The sequence below is a fragment of the Phascolarctos cinereus genome, unplaced genomic scaffold, assembly GCF_003287225.1.
Source record: "Phascolarctos cinereus isolate Bilbo 61053 unplaced genomic scaffold, phaCin_HiC Scaffold_1;HRSCAF=81, whole genome shotgun sequence".
NCBI classification, from domain to species: domain Eukaryota; kingdom Metazoa; phylum Chordata; class Mammalia; order Diprotodontia; family Phascolarctidae; genus Phascolarctos; species Phascolarctos cinereus.
In genome coordinates, this window is record NW_027555514.1 from 114,720,161 (window position 1) to 114,734,170 (window position 14,010).

General features: G+C 39.3%; 1 protein-coding gene across 2 annotated transcripts in view; it reads right to left on the reverse strand.

Moving 5' to 3' along the window:
• NRF1 (nuclear respiratory factor 1) overlaps positions 1-12,936 on the reverse strand; it is a 143,907-nt gene extending 130,971 nt beyond the window's left edge. Inside the window, exon 1 of one of the 2 annotated variants that reach the window (XM_021002299.2) lies at positions 12,801-12,936. The gene's annotated coding sequence lies outside the window, so the exon portion shown is untranslated. Of the gene's footprint in view, positions 1-12,004; positions 12,113-12,800 lie in introns of those variants that run through there. The other variant, XM_021002300.2, reaches the window with a different exon arrangement.
• Positions 12,937-14,010: the final 1,074 nt, after the last annotated feature.

Sequence of the window (14,010 nt, forward strand, 5' to 3'; positions counted from 1 at the left end):
CTAAGTATTGGAAATATGATCCAAACCCATGATTTTTCCTGACTCCAAGTCTAGAACTTTTTCTATTACACCTCACTGTCTTGCTTAGGAAGTTACTGTAACTTCAAGAGAAGTTACAGTACATGAGCAGGGAAAGAAGTCATATTACAAGAGAATGGAAAACAAATGGATAATAATAAAGAAACGGAGGCATCAAATGTACATTTTTAATTATCAGAAACTTGATACTAAATATCAATGTAACTAATAAAGTTTGATTTTTAACTATATACATTTAAATTAATTTCAATGCAAAAAAAAAAACTAACTCTCCAGCCACTCTAAGTCTCCATCAGGATTTTCTTTGTCCATGAATATTCTCATTCAGTTTCTCTCTTAGATGGTAAGTTATTGCATACTTTGTTCTTCTAGTTCTACTCTTCTCATTTTGCATTATTTCACAAGTTCTATCCAGATTTCAAATGTTCCTTATACTTGATGATCTTAATTCCATTATTCCATTCCATTGTATAAATTCCATTACTTTATCACAAATTAATTACTGCCTATTGTTGAACGTCTAAGTCGCTTCCAGTTTTGTTTTTACTGCAAATAATGTTATGAAAACCTTTGAAACACTAACTTTTTTCATGAAACCAAGAAGAGAACTTCCCTGACCATAAGTCTCTACATAACCAAGTTATCTTGTATTTATTTTGTATAATGTTTTTTAGGTACATGATGTCTTCCCCCATTGAATATAAGCTCTTTAAGGACCAGGGCTGTTGCTTTTTTGTTTTTGTATTTCCAATGCCTAGCACAGTGACAAGCACATAACAGGTACTTAATAAATGCTTGTTAATAGATAACATTTGCTGACTATCTCCAACAGTGAAAATTATCAGGTCTAAAGGCATGATTTTTGTAACCTTTACTGCATACTGTCAGGTTGTATAAGTTTGCAATTCTATGGATATAACGTACTCCACAACCCCAACATGTTTTATTAATTTTATTTTTGCCAATTTGGTGTGAGATCAAAGTTTGGTGGTGAGATCAAAGTAGTTTTATTTCACATCCTTGATTACTGGAGTTGAGAGGCTTTTCCCCGCCAAGTGTATACTGTGTCTACTATTCTTTGTACAACTTAGAAATGAAAGGTATTGGAGACCTGACTCCAGTTCAATAGCTATTACAACTGCTATTATGAATAAGCAGCTGTTACATTCAGGGAAGTGTGCTAAAGGTAAACATAAAAGTTAAAAAAGGCATGGTCCCTGCCCTCCTGACAATAGGATATGGCACATATACAAGTAACTATAATATAAAAGTGCACAAGAGAAGCAAAATGATATGTGAGGGGAAGTGGTCAATAACTGGAGGGATTAAAGGAAGGCTTCATGGAGGAGGCAGCATTTGAATTGGGCTTTAAAAGATGGGTAGTATTTTCAAGATATGGAAGTACATTCCAAATACAGAGAGCAACATTAAGAAAAGAAGAGAGAGAGGAGTTTGGAGTATATTCACAAGGAATGAAGGTCAACAGTCTAGTTTGGCTGAGGAAAATAAGGTTTGAAAAGCAGGCTGGCACTATATTACAGCAGGCCTTGGTTAAGGAACGTCAGTCAGTCAATAAGCATTTATTAAGCACCTTCTATGTGCCAGGCACTGCACTAAGCACTGTGGAATGTGAACTTTCCATCCAATCCAATAAATATTTATTATGAGCTTCCTATGTGCAACATACTAGGGATATAAAGACAAAACAAAAACCAGCCCCTGACTTCAAGGAACTCACTTCAGGAGGAGCTTCATTCAGCAAGGATTACCAAGCTTTAGAAGTTCCAAAGAAGTGTATACATGCTCAGATCTATGCATACAGAATATTAATTAATCTGACCATGTGTGAAGGATGACTAGAATGTAAAGTGAGAGGGAGGAGAAGGAGACTGGAGGTACAAAGAACTGTTAGGAAACTACTGCAATAATTCCAGGAGGTAGTCATGTGACAAGTGGCACATGGAAGTTGGAAGCAAGGGAAGACCAAGGGGAACAGATCTTGAGGAGGTAAAATCTACAGGACTCAGCAACTGACTAGCAATGAACACAGGGGACTACAGCTATATGGGAAGAAATAGTAAAATCAGAAGGAGGAGGTTTAGGGAGAAAAATAATAAGCTCTGTTTGAAATGGACTTCTGGACTGCAAATGGAGCAAAGACTACAAGGGAACATACTCTGCTTGCATCCATTATCGATATATCCAAAATGCTATGGCTGCCTAATACACTTTCAATAGAAGGATAAATGTGGTCATGGATAGGATCCCAAGATAATTACTAAAATAGCTTATTATAGCAAGTCCATTCACCCAAAGGCCTGTCCTGAAAAGGAGTGGAGAAGTGCAAGTTAATATGTGGGAAAAAATGAGGTTAACCCAGGATTTAGAATTTATTCTACATTAAGCCAGTCTTAATAGACAAGCACATTACTCCAAGCTACTTGCCTCCTTCTGAAAAACCGCAAAGGGAGATGTGAGGGGCCCCACCACAAGAAGCAAGCACTTCTTGGACATGAAGGGTTTTTTTGTTTTAAAAATAAAGTCAATTTAAAACTCAAAAGCTTATGGAGGTGAGTGTTGAAAACTAAAAATAAATTAATACTAAAAAAAAAAGAAAAATAAAGTCCACAAAACCAAATTAATTTATGTGAAATCCTCATTTATTTGAAATGGTCATTAAGATTACAAAAAGCAAGTAAGTTCCAGTTTGATGCTGGAATATTAAGCATTGTAATTCTACTAAAAGTTGTAATATAGTTTTTGAGAAAGGCAAGTCTAAGACTTCAGTGCAGAGATTACTTAAGTATTATTCTCCATTAGATGTCAGGAAAAGTGACTAAGTTCTAAAATCAAAGTAAAATCTCCTCAGATAAACTGCCAAGTAATAAACTCACGTAATCCTCAAAATAAAAAGATGGGTAGAGGTAGTGGTAGAAAAGAGCTTTAAACTCTCCGCGGGGGATGAAAGATTCTTATCCCTTAGGAAATCATAGTTTCAAAGTAGAACGTCACACAATTTCTATACAGGAACATACAACTTAGTATCTAAACCACAGAAGGCTAACAAATGACTTTTTCAGTTTTAAAAGAAAGTCATCAAAATGGGGGGAAAGAGGTGGAAAGGAGAGTAGGAAAAGCAGCACTAGAATTTCAGGGCATTGGTTCCTAACTTCAGGTAACAGACCTGGAAGAATCCCCTGGAAAGTTCCTCTTTAGAAGAAACAACAGTCACAGGAAACAGAACACAAAGCTCATTTAGAGCTACAGAAGCCCAGAAGACAAAGGCCCCTTGCCTTGAATGTGCACAAAGAGAAAAACCCAAGTCTAAACTGAGGCAGATAATCTTCACAGAGCTTAGGACTACTTTTTCAATTACTACAATAGTCAAATATGAGCACGAACAGAGGGGAAAAAAAATTATATTAATATACTTCCAGGTCACAGGATCACAGATTTAGAAATGGAAGGGACTGGAAGACAAGTACAACCCTCTCCTTTTACAGATGAAAAAATCTTAAAACCCAGAAGTCAAATAACCTGCCCAAAGACACACATACACCCAAAACCCCACCTAAAGACAACAGTCACTTGGGGCCCAGGTTCTGATGAGGTGGAGATGGTGTGGTGCAGTGGAAAAAAATAGGCTGTCATTTACTAGCTGTTCAACCTTGGGAAAGTCACTTCTCTTCTCTGGTTGGTCTCTTCATCTATAAAATAAAACAATCAGACTCTATAAGGTTTCAAGTAATGGTCTTATGAGACCTGCAGGATGGTATATTAAGGCAGGTTCATTATAAATCAAGGCCTCCCTAAACAATAGTTCTCAAAGTAGCTATATAAGATGGCTGCTTCCCCCAAACCACCCCTCTAAGAAGTGGTTTGCCAAAATCTCCGTAAGGAAGAGCATTTCTGGTAGAAGCACTCTCCTATACTGCTCCACCCATGATGTTCTTTCACAAATGAATGAAAAAGAAAATGAATTTTAAAAAACCCTTTAAAATTAGAAATTACCTTAGAAACCACCAAGGCTAATCCATTATTTTACATATTTGTAAAGTGAGGCTGAGAAAAGCAAAAATGACTTGCTTTAAAGTCTGCTCAATTCTAGTCCACTGTCATTTACAGTACACTATGTTATATCCCAAAAAGATTTCACAAAGTTCCCAGAGTAAAAGCAGGATGTGACAAATTTACTTTCTCCTTAGGAGGCTGTTCCAAAAATTCAGGAGCCAGACATTTTTCAGCTTTCAAGGAAACAAAAACAAAAGGGGTGAGAGGGAACCAGCATGTGACTAACCTGAGACTAAAACTCAAGTTACTGTAATGTCACCAAGGATCCAAAAAAGAATTCTGAAAGATCATTCAGAAAGGCTCAAAAAGAAAACTGAGTATTATCTGGTTAGGAGCCATACACTAAATGAGAGGAACTTCTAGTCTTCATCAGACTTCTTTCAAATGAGCAGTGGATAGGGCACTGGACTTGGAGCCAGGAAGACCTGGGTACAAATCCTGCCTCAGATACTTACTAGCACTGTGACTCTGAGCAAGTCACTGCCTCAATTTCTTCATCTGTAAAATGGGAGGAGTGGGGGAAGGGGAAGAACTCAATGGCCTCTACAGTCTCTTCCTGCTTTGAATCTACGATCCTATGAAATAAGTTCAGCAGTTGCTGAGACCAAGGAGGTAGGTCACATCTGCCCACACAGACTGGTACTGTCTAGCACTGTCTACAGACTTTTCAAATTATTGTAACAGTAAAACAAGACCACAAACAAGCAAGACTAAAGGGTACTTCCAGTGTCAAGTTAGATGTATTAAAAATACAAAGTATCAAGGATACAAAAAGGCAGTTTTCAGAAGAAATCAAAGCTATCTATAGTTAAAAAAAAAGCTCTAAATCACTATTGATTACAGAAATGCAAACTAAAACTTTGAGGTACCACCTCACACCTATCAGATTGGCTAATGTAACAGAAAAGGAAAAGGACAAATGCTGGAGGGGATGTGAAAAAACAGGGACACTAATGGACTATTGGTAGAGTTGTGAACTGGTCCAACTACTGTGCAGAACAATTCGGAACCATGCCCAAAGGACTATAAAACTGTGTATCCCCTTTCCCCCTGCAATACGACTACCAGGTCTATATCCCTAAGAGATTTTTTTAAAAGGAAAAGGCTCTACTAGTACAAAAATATTTAAAAGTAGCTCTTTTTGTGGTGGCAAAGAATTAGAAATTAAGAAGATGCTCATCAATTGGGGAATGGCTGAATAAGTTGTGGTGTATGATTGCGATGGAATACTACTGTGCTGTAAGAAACAAGGAGCAGGATGGTTTCAGAAAAACCTGGGAAGACTTAAATCAACTACTGCAAAGGGTAGTGTGCAGAACCAGGAGTACACTGTACACAGTAACAGCAATATTGTAACAATGATCAACTATAAAAAACTTAGCAACTCTCTGATCACCGTGATCTAAGACAGTTCCAGAGGAGTCATGATGAAAAATACTATCTACCTCCAGAAATAATGAACTCAGTGCAAGCTGAAGTACAACTTTTTCACTTTACTCATTTTTGTTGTTTTTTTTTCAACATGGCTAATATGAAAATGTTTTACATGATTTCACATATATAATTGATATCATAGCGCTTGTCTTCTTGATGAGGGAGAGAATTTAGAACTCAAAAAAAATTTCATGATAAAAATAAATAATAAACTTTTTTTAAAAGTACAATGAAATTTCTATTAGGTGACACACTGACCTGACATTTGATATCTGTCAATCACTACCCTAACCATTTAATGAAGTTACTTGCCCTTAGTAATGACAGTGTACATTTATGTAGACAGCACTTTAAGATATACAAAGCATTTCCCTCATAACAACCCTGAGATATAGGCAATACAAGTATACCAACCTCATTTCACAAATCAAGATGACATGGAGAATTTAAATTACTTGCCCAGGTTAAGGCTAGCATCAAAACTGGGATATGAACACTGGTCCACTGACTTAAAATCTCATTCCTACCACCATTCCATATGGCATTTTGCTAGATTTCTCACAGCATTTCAAACCCAAGTTAACAACTCACATGTGGAAATGGAATTCAAACTGAGATCCAATGTATAAGGACACACCATACTGTATCATCTAATGTAGTACAGAGGCACCATGATGTAGTCTTTCCTGTAGACTTGGAGTAAGAGGATCTGATTTGGAATTCTGCTCTGCCATATACTTACTTGTGTGACTTTGGGCAACTTGTTTTATATTTCTGGGCCTCAGATTCTTCATCTGTAAAATGAAAGAATTGGAAGAGATGACCTCTAAAATCTCTTCCAGATCTAAATCCTATGATCCTATTCACTAAAATAAAAAATGAAAAAAGCAAAGAGTAGTTCAGGGACCAGGGAAAAAAAGATACTAAACAGAGAGTTGTAAATGAGGAATCAATTAGCATTAAAAGGTGTTCCAGTGATGAACATTATTAAATATATGACCACATATTTTGGGGTTGAAGGATCTATGAAAGTATATAGTCCAATCTGTTCGTGGTATAGATGAGGAAATAGAATCCCAGAAGTTAAATAAGCAGTTTCCTCCTGTCAATTTTAAAAATGTGAGCACAGAAAACAGCTATTATTATATTTATAACCGATGAAAGACTTTGAGCACCTCAGATTCTTTATGGAGGATGTCTGAGACAAAAATTGCCCAGGAGGAAATGTTAGGGACTACTTGCAATCTACACCACTAGAGGGAGTACCTAGATCAATGAGATCTTAAATGCATTGAAGTGTATAATTTAGAGTTTCACAATAATTTTGGAATTCTGCTGAATTCTGTAAACAAGGTGCTATTATCATTTTGCAGAGGGAAAATTAAGAAATGGTTACATATGACTTTTCCCTCATCACTTAGGCTGTATTGAACATCTCAGTACAGGCAATTGCCAGCTTATTTTCATATACAATTTTCATATAATTTATTTCAAATGTTTGTTTGTCTGATGTATGGAACTAAGAACACCTTCCCACAGAAACATTCATTCAACAAGTATTTACTGAGTACCTGCTGTGTTATAAAGTCTGCTGAGTTTCCCAAGCTAGCCCACAAATGTCCACCTAATCCATTATACATATAATTGAATCATAAATAGTACCAGCTTGTGTTCTAGAAGCAGGAAACCAGAAAAGTAAATGAACTTCCTCCACTTTTTCTGGGCACAAAATAATCACAGGCAAAATTCTGAAACATGTATGGTATCATAGTTCATATAGTTTATACCTCTCACTCCCTCTCTCCCAAAAGGCTAGTACCTCATTTTACCCTCTCAAAAATCAGCCATGGTCTACTATTCTCCCAAATTAAAACTCACATTCCCTCAGTACATACAATCTCAGGTACATGTGTTTTCACTGTATATTTGAAGTCGCTTAGCCTTCCCGGTATATTTGAATTTATAAGTAGAGCATAGTTAAATCCAAACAAAACAAATAATCTCTAATTGGTAGAATTTAAGACATAACAAAGTCAAGTAAACATTCAGGCAAAAAGGAAGAAATCTGTAAGCTGATCAGCTGCCACCTGGATTGGTTCACCTGTCTGTTATTTTTGCTTCTCACAACTTTTCCCCTTCTTAAATATCTATCCCCAAAGATTATCTAAATCACATCTCCATGGCAAAAGTGGTAGGGGCAACAGTTTGTAAGCATGGGTCACTTGTAAGTCAAGATCTGCCTGAATTCATCAATTACCTCAAGAAGAAAATTCTGTATTATAATCCAATCAGAATCCAAAATTCTCCAAAAAAAATGAAGTGAAGACAAATTAAGAAGGTTAATTTCACAGAAGAGTTTTCCCCGCCCCCTTCGATTTAGCAGTAGAGAATTCTTAGGTTTCTGCCTATTCCTTAGGCAATAGTTGCTTAAAAGTCTATGATGACCATATTTTTATTTCAATTTCCTCACTTCTTTAATTCCCTGTAGGATTTTAGTTGTCAGGCTAGCAGCAACATTATCATTCAGAGACAGTAACAAGAGAGTCTCTCAATATCTCCGCTTTTTAGAATTAAACTGCTAGTGATGGAATACAAATATTTCCAAAACTATCAGAATATATGATGGAACCTCTTTGCATAGTTAACTAAGACACCACTTAAAAACACATATTAAATTCTATTTAAATTGCTAGTCAGTCTATCTGAACATTTATGCATTTAGAAGTCAATTAATTCAAATACAGCACAGCAGAAAATACAACTACTATACAATACAAATAAATAAAATACAAGTGTAACAAGTATCCATAACCACTAAAATGGTCATCAAAAAGTAATTTTTATAAGTTTTGGAAACAAGTTTTTTAACACAAATCCATATAACTAAAAACTCAGTAGCTATAATGACATACCAAATGTCCCCTAATCCTAATGCTTCCACTACAATCTGATATCATTCCTTCAAGAATTCATCTGCTCAGGAATATCTGAAGAGTTTCAAACTAAACTAATGCATTTAAAGATAGCTGCAATATCTGCTTTAGGGATGGAGGAAAAGATACTTTCTGGACCCAAGAAAAATTTCCTCACTGACCATACAATCGAAGAGTGACAGGCGACAATTTTTCAATGTCAGCATGAGGGAGGTAACCCACCACAGCTTGGGGTGACCCCGGCATGCCATCATTTTCCTTACATATTAAAATTTCTCTACAAAGGTATAGCTAAACATCACACCATGGATGAGGTCTTAAAGTATCATATAATAAGGTTCTTTTCAATAACTAAACCCATTTGGGTGGATTCTAATAACTGTCTAATCCTGAATGGAACTCTGGAGTAAACAGTAATATAGAAGAGTTCCCTTGAACAATTTCTCTACTTCCCTTGTGCAGACAGATATTTTTCATTTTGAGCTTTGTCAATGGTACAATAAAAATAACTAGGTAGAAAAGTTTCTTCTCATTAAGTTAGGCTAAAAAGTATCCACTGGTTGAGTGTGGTGTCTTCAAACATCTTAGATTTTTGTCTGACCTCCTTTTCCTGTCAATCCTCAAAGTACTCAAGCCAAGAAGCAAACTCCAGATTTAAGCACAATTTCACCTTAAACTCCTGAGATTAAAAATATCAATAATAAAAGACCTATCTTATTCTCAAAGTCAGCAATCACAGAATAAAGATGGAGAAGCTAGAGTAGATCCATCCTTGTACTGAGATTTTTTTGTTAGACTTCTGATTCACCTAATGAGGATTATTCTTCCAACGTCACACAGGCAACTTTTCTGCAATTTAAAAGCCTTCAGTTTGGTGTGGCACAGACCTGAATCCAGTCTTCTTGAGCCCAAGGCCAGCCCCTTCCCACTATACTACACTGACTTTTATGTTTAGAGAACTGTGACTGTAATAGCTCACTTTCACATAGAACCTTTAAGGTTCAATATTTTCCTCACAATACTGTTGTAGGTTGTCCAAATACTATCTTTTGATAATGTATTATCAAGCATAAAATTTAAGGTCCATCCCACATCCAAGAAAAATTGGAATGGCTCTACAAGTGATCCAGAAATAACAGCACCATCTCTCCTCTTTATTGCTATTTTGCTAGGTTTAGGGGGAAGCTTACATTTGTAGATTAACCCTGGCTGTGTATATGAGCTTTGTTTTATTGGGGAACAGTAAAAGGAGCAGGACAGAACAGTAGTTAGTGATGATAGTGCCAATGAAATATTCAAAGGCCCAAGATTTGTATTTATCTACAAGACTGATTTTACAAACACACAATTTTATATATAGACTACAAAGAAACCAGCTCCATCTGGAGACAGCACATGTTGTCACACAGAGATCTAAATTCAGATATCAAATTTCCTGGACTAATTACAGCCACAGATAGTGAACTCAAACTCCTAGTAAAGTGAGAGGATAGGCACTTGTGCAATTCAGCAATCCCTTCTCTATCCATCTCAACAGAAAAACAGGTGCTAGTGATTATGCAGCAGACCCCTGGTGAAGGTTGATGGGTTTTGCTCTAATGACATCTCACCCAGGTACACATGCATTTTCCCTGTGCACCACTGTTAAAGCCGAAAGACACCTTTGGTAAAGTCTTTCAGCTCTACACCTATGATCCTATGATTTCATTCTTCAATATTACTGGCCAGAGGCAGAACTTTTAACATCTGAGTAAAAGAGAGATAAGAATGTGTACCCTATGATCCCCAAAAACCTAAAAGTCAGAATATAGAAATGTTTTGCATGATTGCACATGTTATACCCTATATCAAATTGCTTACTATCTCAAGAAGGGGGAAGAGGAAAGAGGGAGGGAGAAAAATTGGAATTCATTTTTAAAAAATGAACACTAAAAATTGTCTTTGCATGCAATTGGGGGAAAATAAAATATGTTTTTTAAAAAACCAGTAAAAATCATCATCTGGTCTACCACACAAATAGAAGCACTAGCTGATGAGGAAACAATTTATCTGCTATTTTATTCGGCATCTATTATTTTGAAGATATTGATGATAAAGGAATGTCTGTCCTTGACATCACAAAGCTTGTATTCTGAATGAAACCACTAAGAATTACTAAATTTTATATAAACTGCCCTAGCACTATTGTCTTGCTTAGATACGGGTAGTCTACGGATAATCCCCAGTTCAGCTATTTGGTTCATGGGAACTTTAGGCTTTCAGACACTGGAGAGGTTAGAGGAACGAACCTCTCAGGGAGAAAATAGCAATTGTGTAATTCACACAAGAACAGGAGAATGAAAAACCTAATCACTATCAATATCTCCATCAATCCCTTACCTGTCATCTCACCAGTCTTTTCCTGAACCCAGAGCCCAATTTCTTTAAAATATAAAAAAATTTCCCTAAAAGGGTGAAGAGGGGGCTTTTGACAAATTATTTATTGGAAATAATAAAAAATTAGTCTATTGGACTATTTAAAAGCATGAAAAAAATCTGCTAAATATGAAAAACTGTGAAGCAGTGAGTAAAATTCATATCCCATCTATAGGATAGACTGAATTTACAGCGAAAGCATACTAAACGATATTCATGAACTTGAAGTCTTTCACAATTGTGCTCAGAGGTACAAAAAGACAGAGTGCTTGGTATTCACATTTGCATCTTCTTCTATTTGAACCTATCTAAAGCTTTCAGACATGACTATGGGGCCCTTTCCATATTTCTCAGCCGGAGTTATTTAAGAGCATTCACCAAACACCAGTTCATCACTACAGATAAGAGTGAGCAGCTCCTATGCCACTAATCAAAAGTCAGGTACCAACGCAACCATAGGCAGTCTAAGAAACAAGGATGAAGAAAGGAAATGACAGCGGGGGGACTGAGATGACAGTCCCAATCGTCGGCTCAGGGAAATCAAGCATTTAAGTTGAACCCATCCTGTTGCTGGGCCTGTCAAAATTTGACATACTAGCCCCACATTTCAACTACAGTGCCTACAGCATATAGTAGAGCCTCGATGCTTGCTGAATTGAACTCAACTACTATGAAAAAAAAATTTTTTTTAAAAGGCCAGACATCCTCCAGAGATATGAAGGGCTTCCTCCTGTGAAGCTATGACCCTAGCAAGAACCAAATCCAATTGCTTGGATGTGAACATTTTCAATTCTAAGGTTTGAAAAGGGGTTGGATGAAAAAAGGCAACAGCTCCTCCATCTGGTTGGTACACACCACGATTGGAACCTTTTAAAAAACACAAAAATGCCCCCAACATCTTCCAAGTACCGAAGGGTCCTCGGTGGGCAGAGGCTCTCTGGACACTTGGGAAGGAGCACCCCTTTACTGGAGAGGGCAGAGACCCTCGGCCTCGTTTTGCCACGGGGTAAATAAAAGAGGATAATGGGGAGAAGTGTCTTTAGTGTTCCCTCCTTGCAAAGCATGAGTTCGGGACGGTCAGTCAAACACGAGGACACTCGAGAGCCCCCCACCTTTTTTTTCAGCGGCCGAAGGGCCCTCCCTTGGAGGGGGCACTCACCCCCAAACCTCGGGGATCCCCAAGGGGCCCGGTGCCAAGGGCACGGTCTCCAGTGGGGCGGGTGGGAGGGAAAAATGTCCCTCCTCAAGGGTTGTGTACAAAAGGGCTTGATGCCTCCCGGCTCCGGCCGCGGCCGCCGCCGCCTCCTCCTCCTCCTCCTCCGCCGCCCTCCTAACTTGGAAAAAAGGTGGGCAAAGCGCCATGTTCCCCCGCCCGCCGGGCCCCTCCAGTCTACCTGGAGAGGCAGCCCACGCCACCCCGGCGCGGGAGGAGGCCGCCCGGGGGAGGCCGGGCTCCCCAGCCGCCGCCGCCGCCCAGCCCGACGAAAGAGACGAGGGGGCCGGCTCGGCGGGACGGCCGGCGGCCCCGCCCGGTCCCGCGCCCTCCCGGGGCCTCTAGGCTCCCAGAGCCCGCGGGGGAGGCCGAGGCGGGGCGGAGGCCGAAGCCGGCGACCCGAAGCTCTTCCTCAGGACGGCGCTTCCCTCCTTCCCTCCCTCTTTCCCTCCCTGGCCCGCCAGGCCGCCCGTGGCCTAGCGCGGCCTGCGCATCCTCGGAGTGGCGGTTTGGCGGGGCCGGGCCGGGGCCCCCCGCCTGAGGCGAGCCGCAGCCGCCGTGCCCCGAGGCCGGGGGGCGCTGCTTGGGTGCCGGGGTGGCGGGCGGGCGGGCCGGCCGGCGGGCTGGCGGGCGGGCGGCGTGTTGCGGCTGCGCCGGGGCTGAAATAGCTGGAGATTGCGCGGTAGGGCACTCACCTCAGAGCGGCTGCGCTACCGCGGGCCTGCGCCGTGGAGACTGCGACCGCGCCGGCTCCTCGCCGCCTCCTGCCACCAGCGGCAATGGCGAGAGCTACCGCCTCTGCCGCCGCCGCCGCCGCCGAGGAGGAGGAGGAGGAGGTGGAGGAGGAGGAGGAAAGGGGAGGGGGTGGGGGAGCACGCACGGCACGCACGGAGACTCCTGCTTCCCCGCCCGCCCGCCCCGCCGCCATGATGGGGAGGTCAGAGCGGCTGCTCCGCAGGCGGTGAAGTTCGCGAGGCGAATTCTATGGCCTCCTCTCTGTCCCCACCTTCCTAGTGCCTTAGAAACGGAACCCTGCTGTGGCGTGCGCCGCAGGAACAACTCAGATAATAACGTGCTGAAGCCTTGAGGGTAGTCACCAGGTCGGATATGGTTAGAGACAACCTGCGGAAAGCGGAGTCTCACGCAGCCAGAGAATGACCTTCCCAATATGGTGCCTCTTCAATCCAAGAGGCTTCTCCGGGACCTTCCTCCTGTGGTGCCATTATCATGGCTCCCTCCAATCTTCCAGAACCCTAACCCGAACCTAATCGTCCCCAGATTCTCCCTTCACAAAAAAAAAATGTAATATACTTGTCTATTATGTATTTTCATTAAAAAATATATATATCATATTATTACATTGTTAATCTGATGTTAAATGTAAACATAATGCATTTAATCTGTAATATGTTATCCATTTTCAGTATAAATATATACTGTATTGATATGTTGTTAACTTCAAATTAAATATAAATACATTATATATGTAGTATATTATCTGTTATATATTTTCCATCATAAATATATATTAAATTACTGATACTATATTAAATTTAAAGACATTGCACTTGATATATTATCTATTGTATTATAAATATTATATTGATATACCTAATGTAAATACATCATACTCAATATGTAATGTATTAACTATCTTCATTATAAATATATAGTATATTATTATTACCCTGTTGACATTAAATATAAGCATTGCATTTAATGTGCAATATATTATTTATTGTATTATATTTTCATTATAAATATATTGATATATTAAGTTTAAGTTTATTATGCATGTAATATGTTACTTATTGTAGTCTATATTTTCATTATAAATACGCATGTGTATTTGATGTGACATTAAATATAAACATATTAACATTTAGTATACAATATATTAAATAC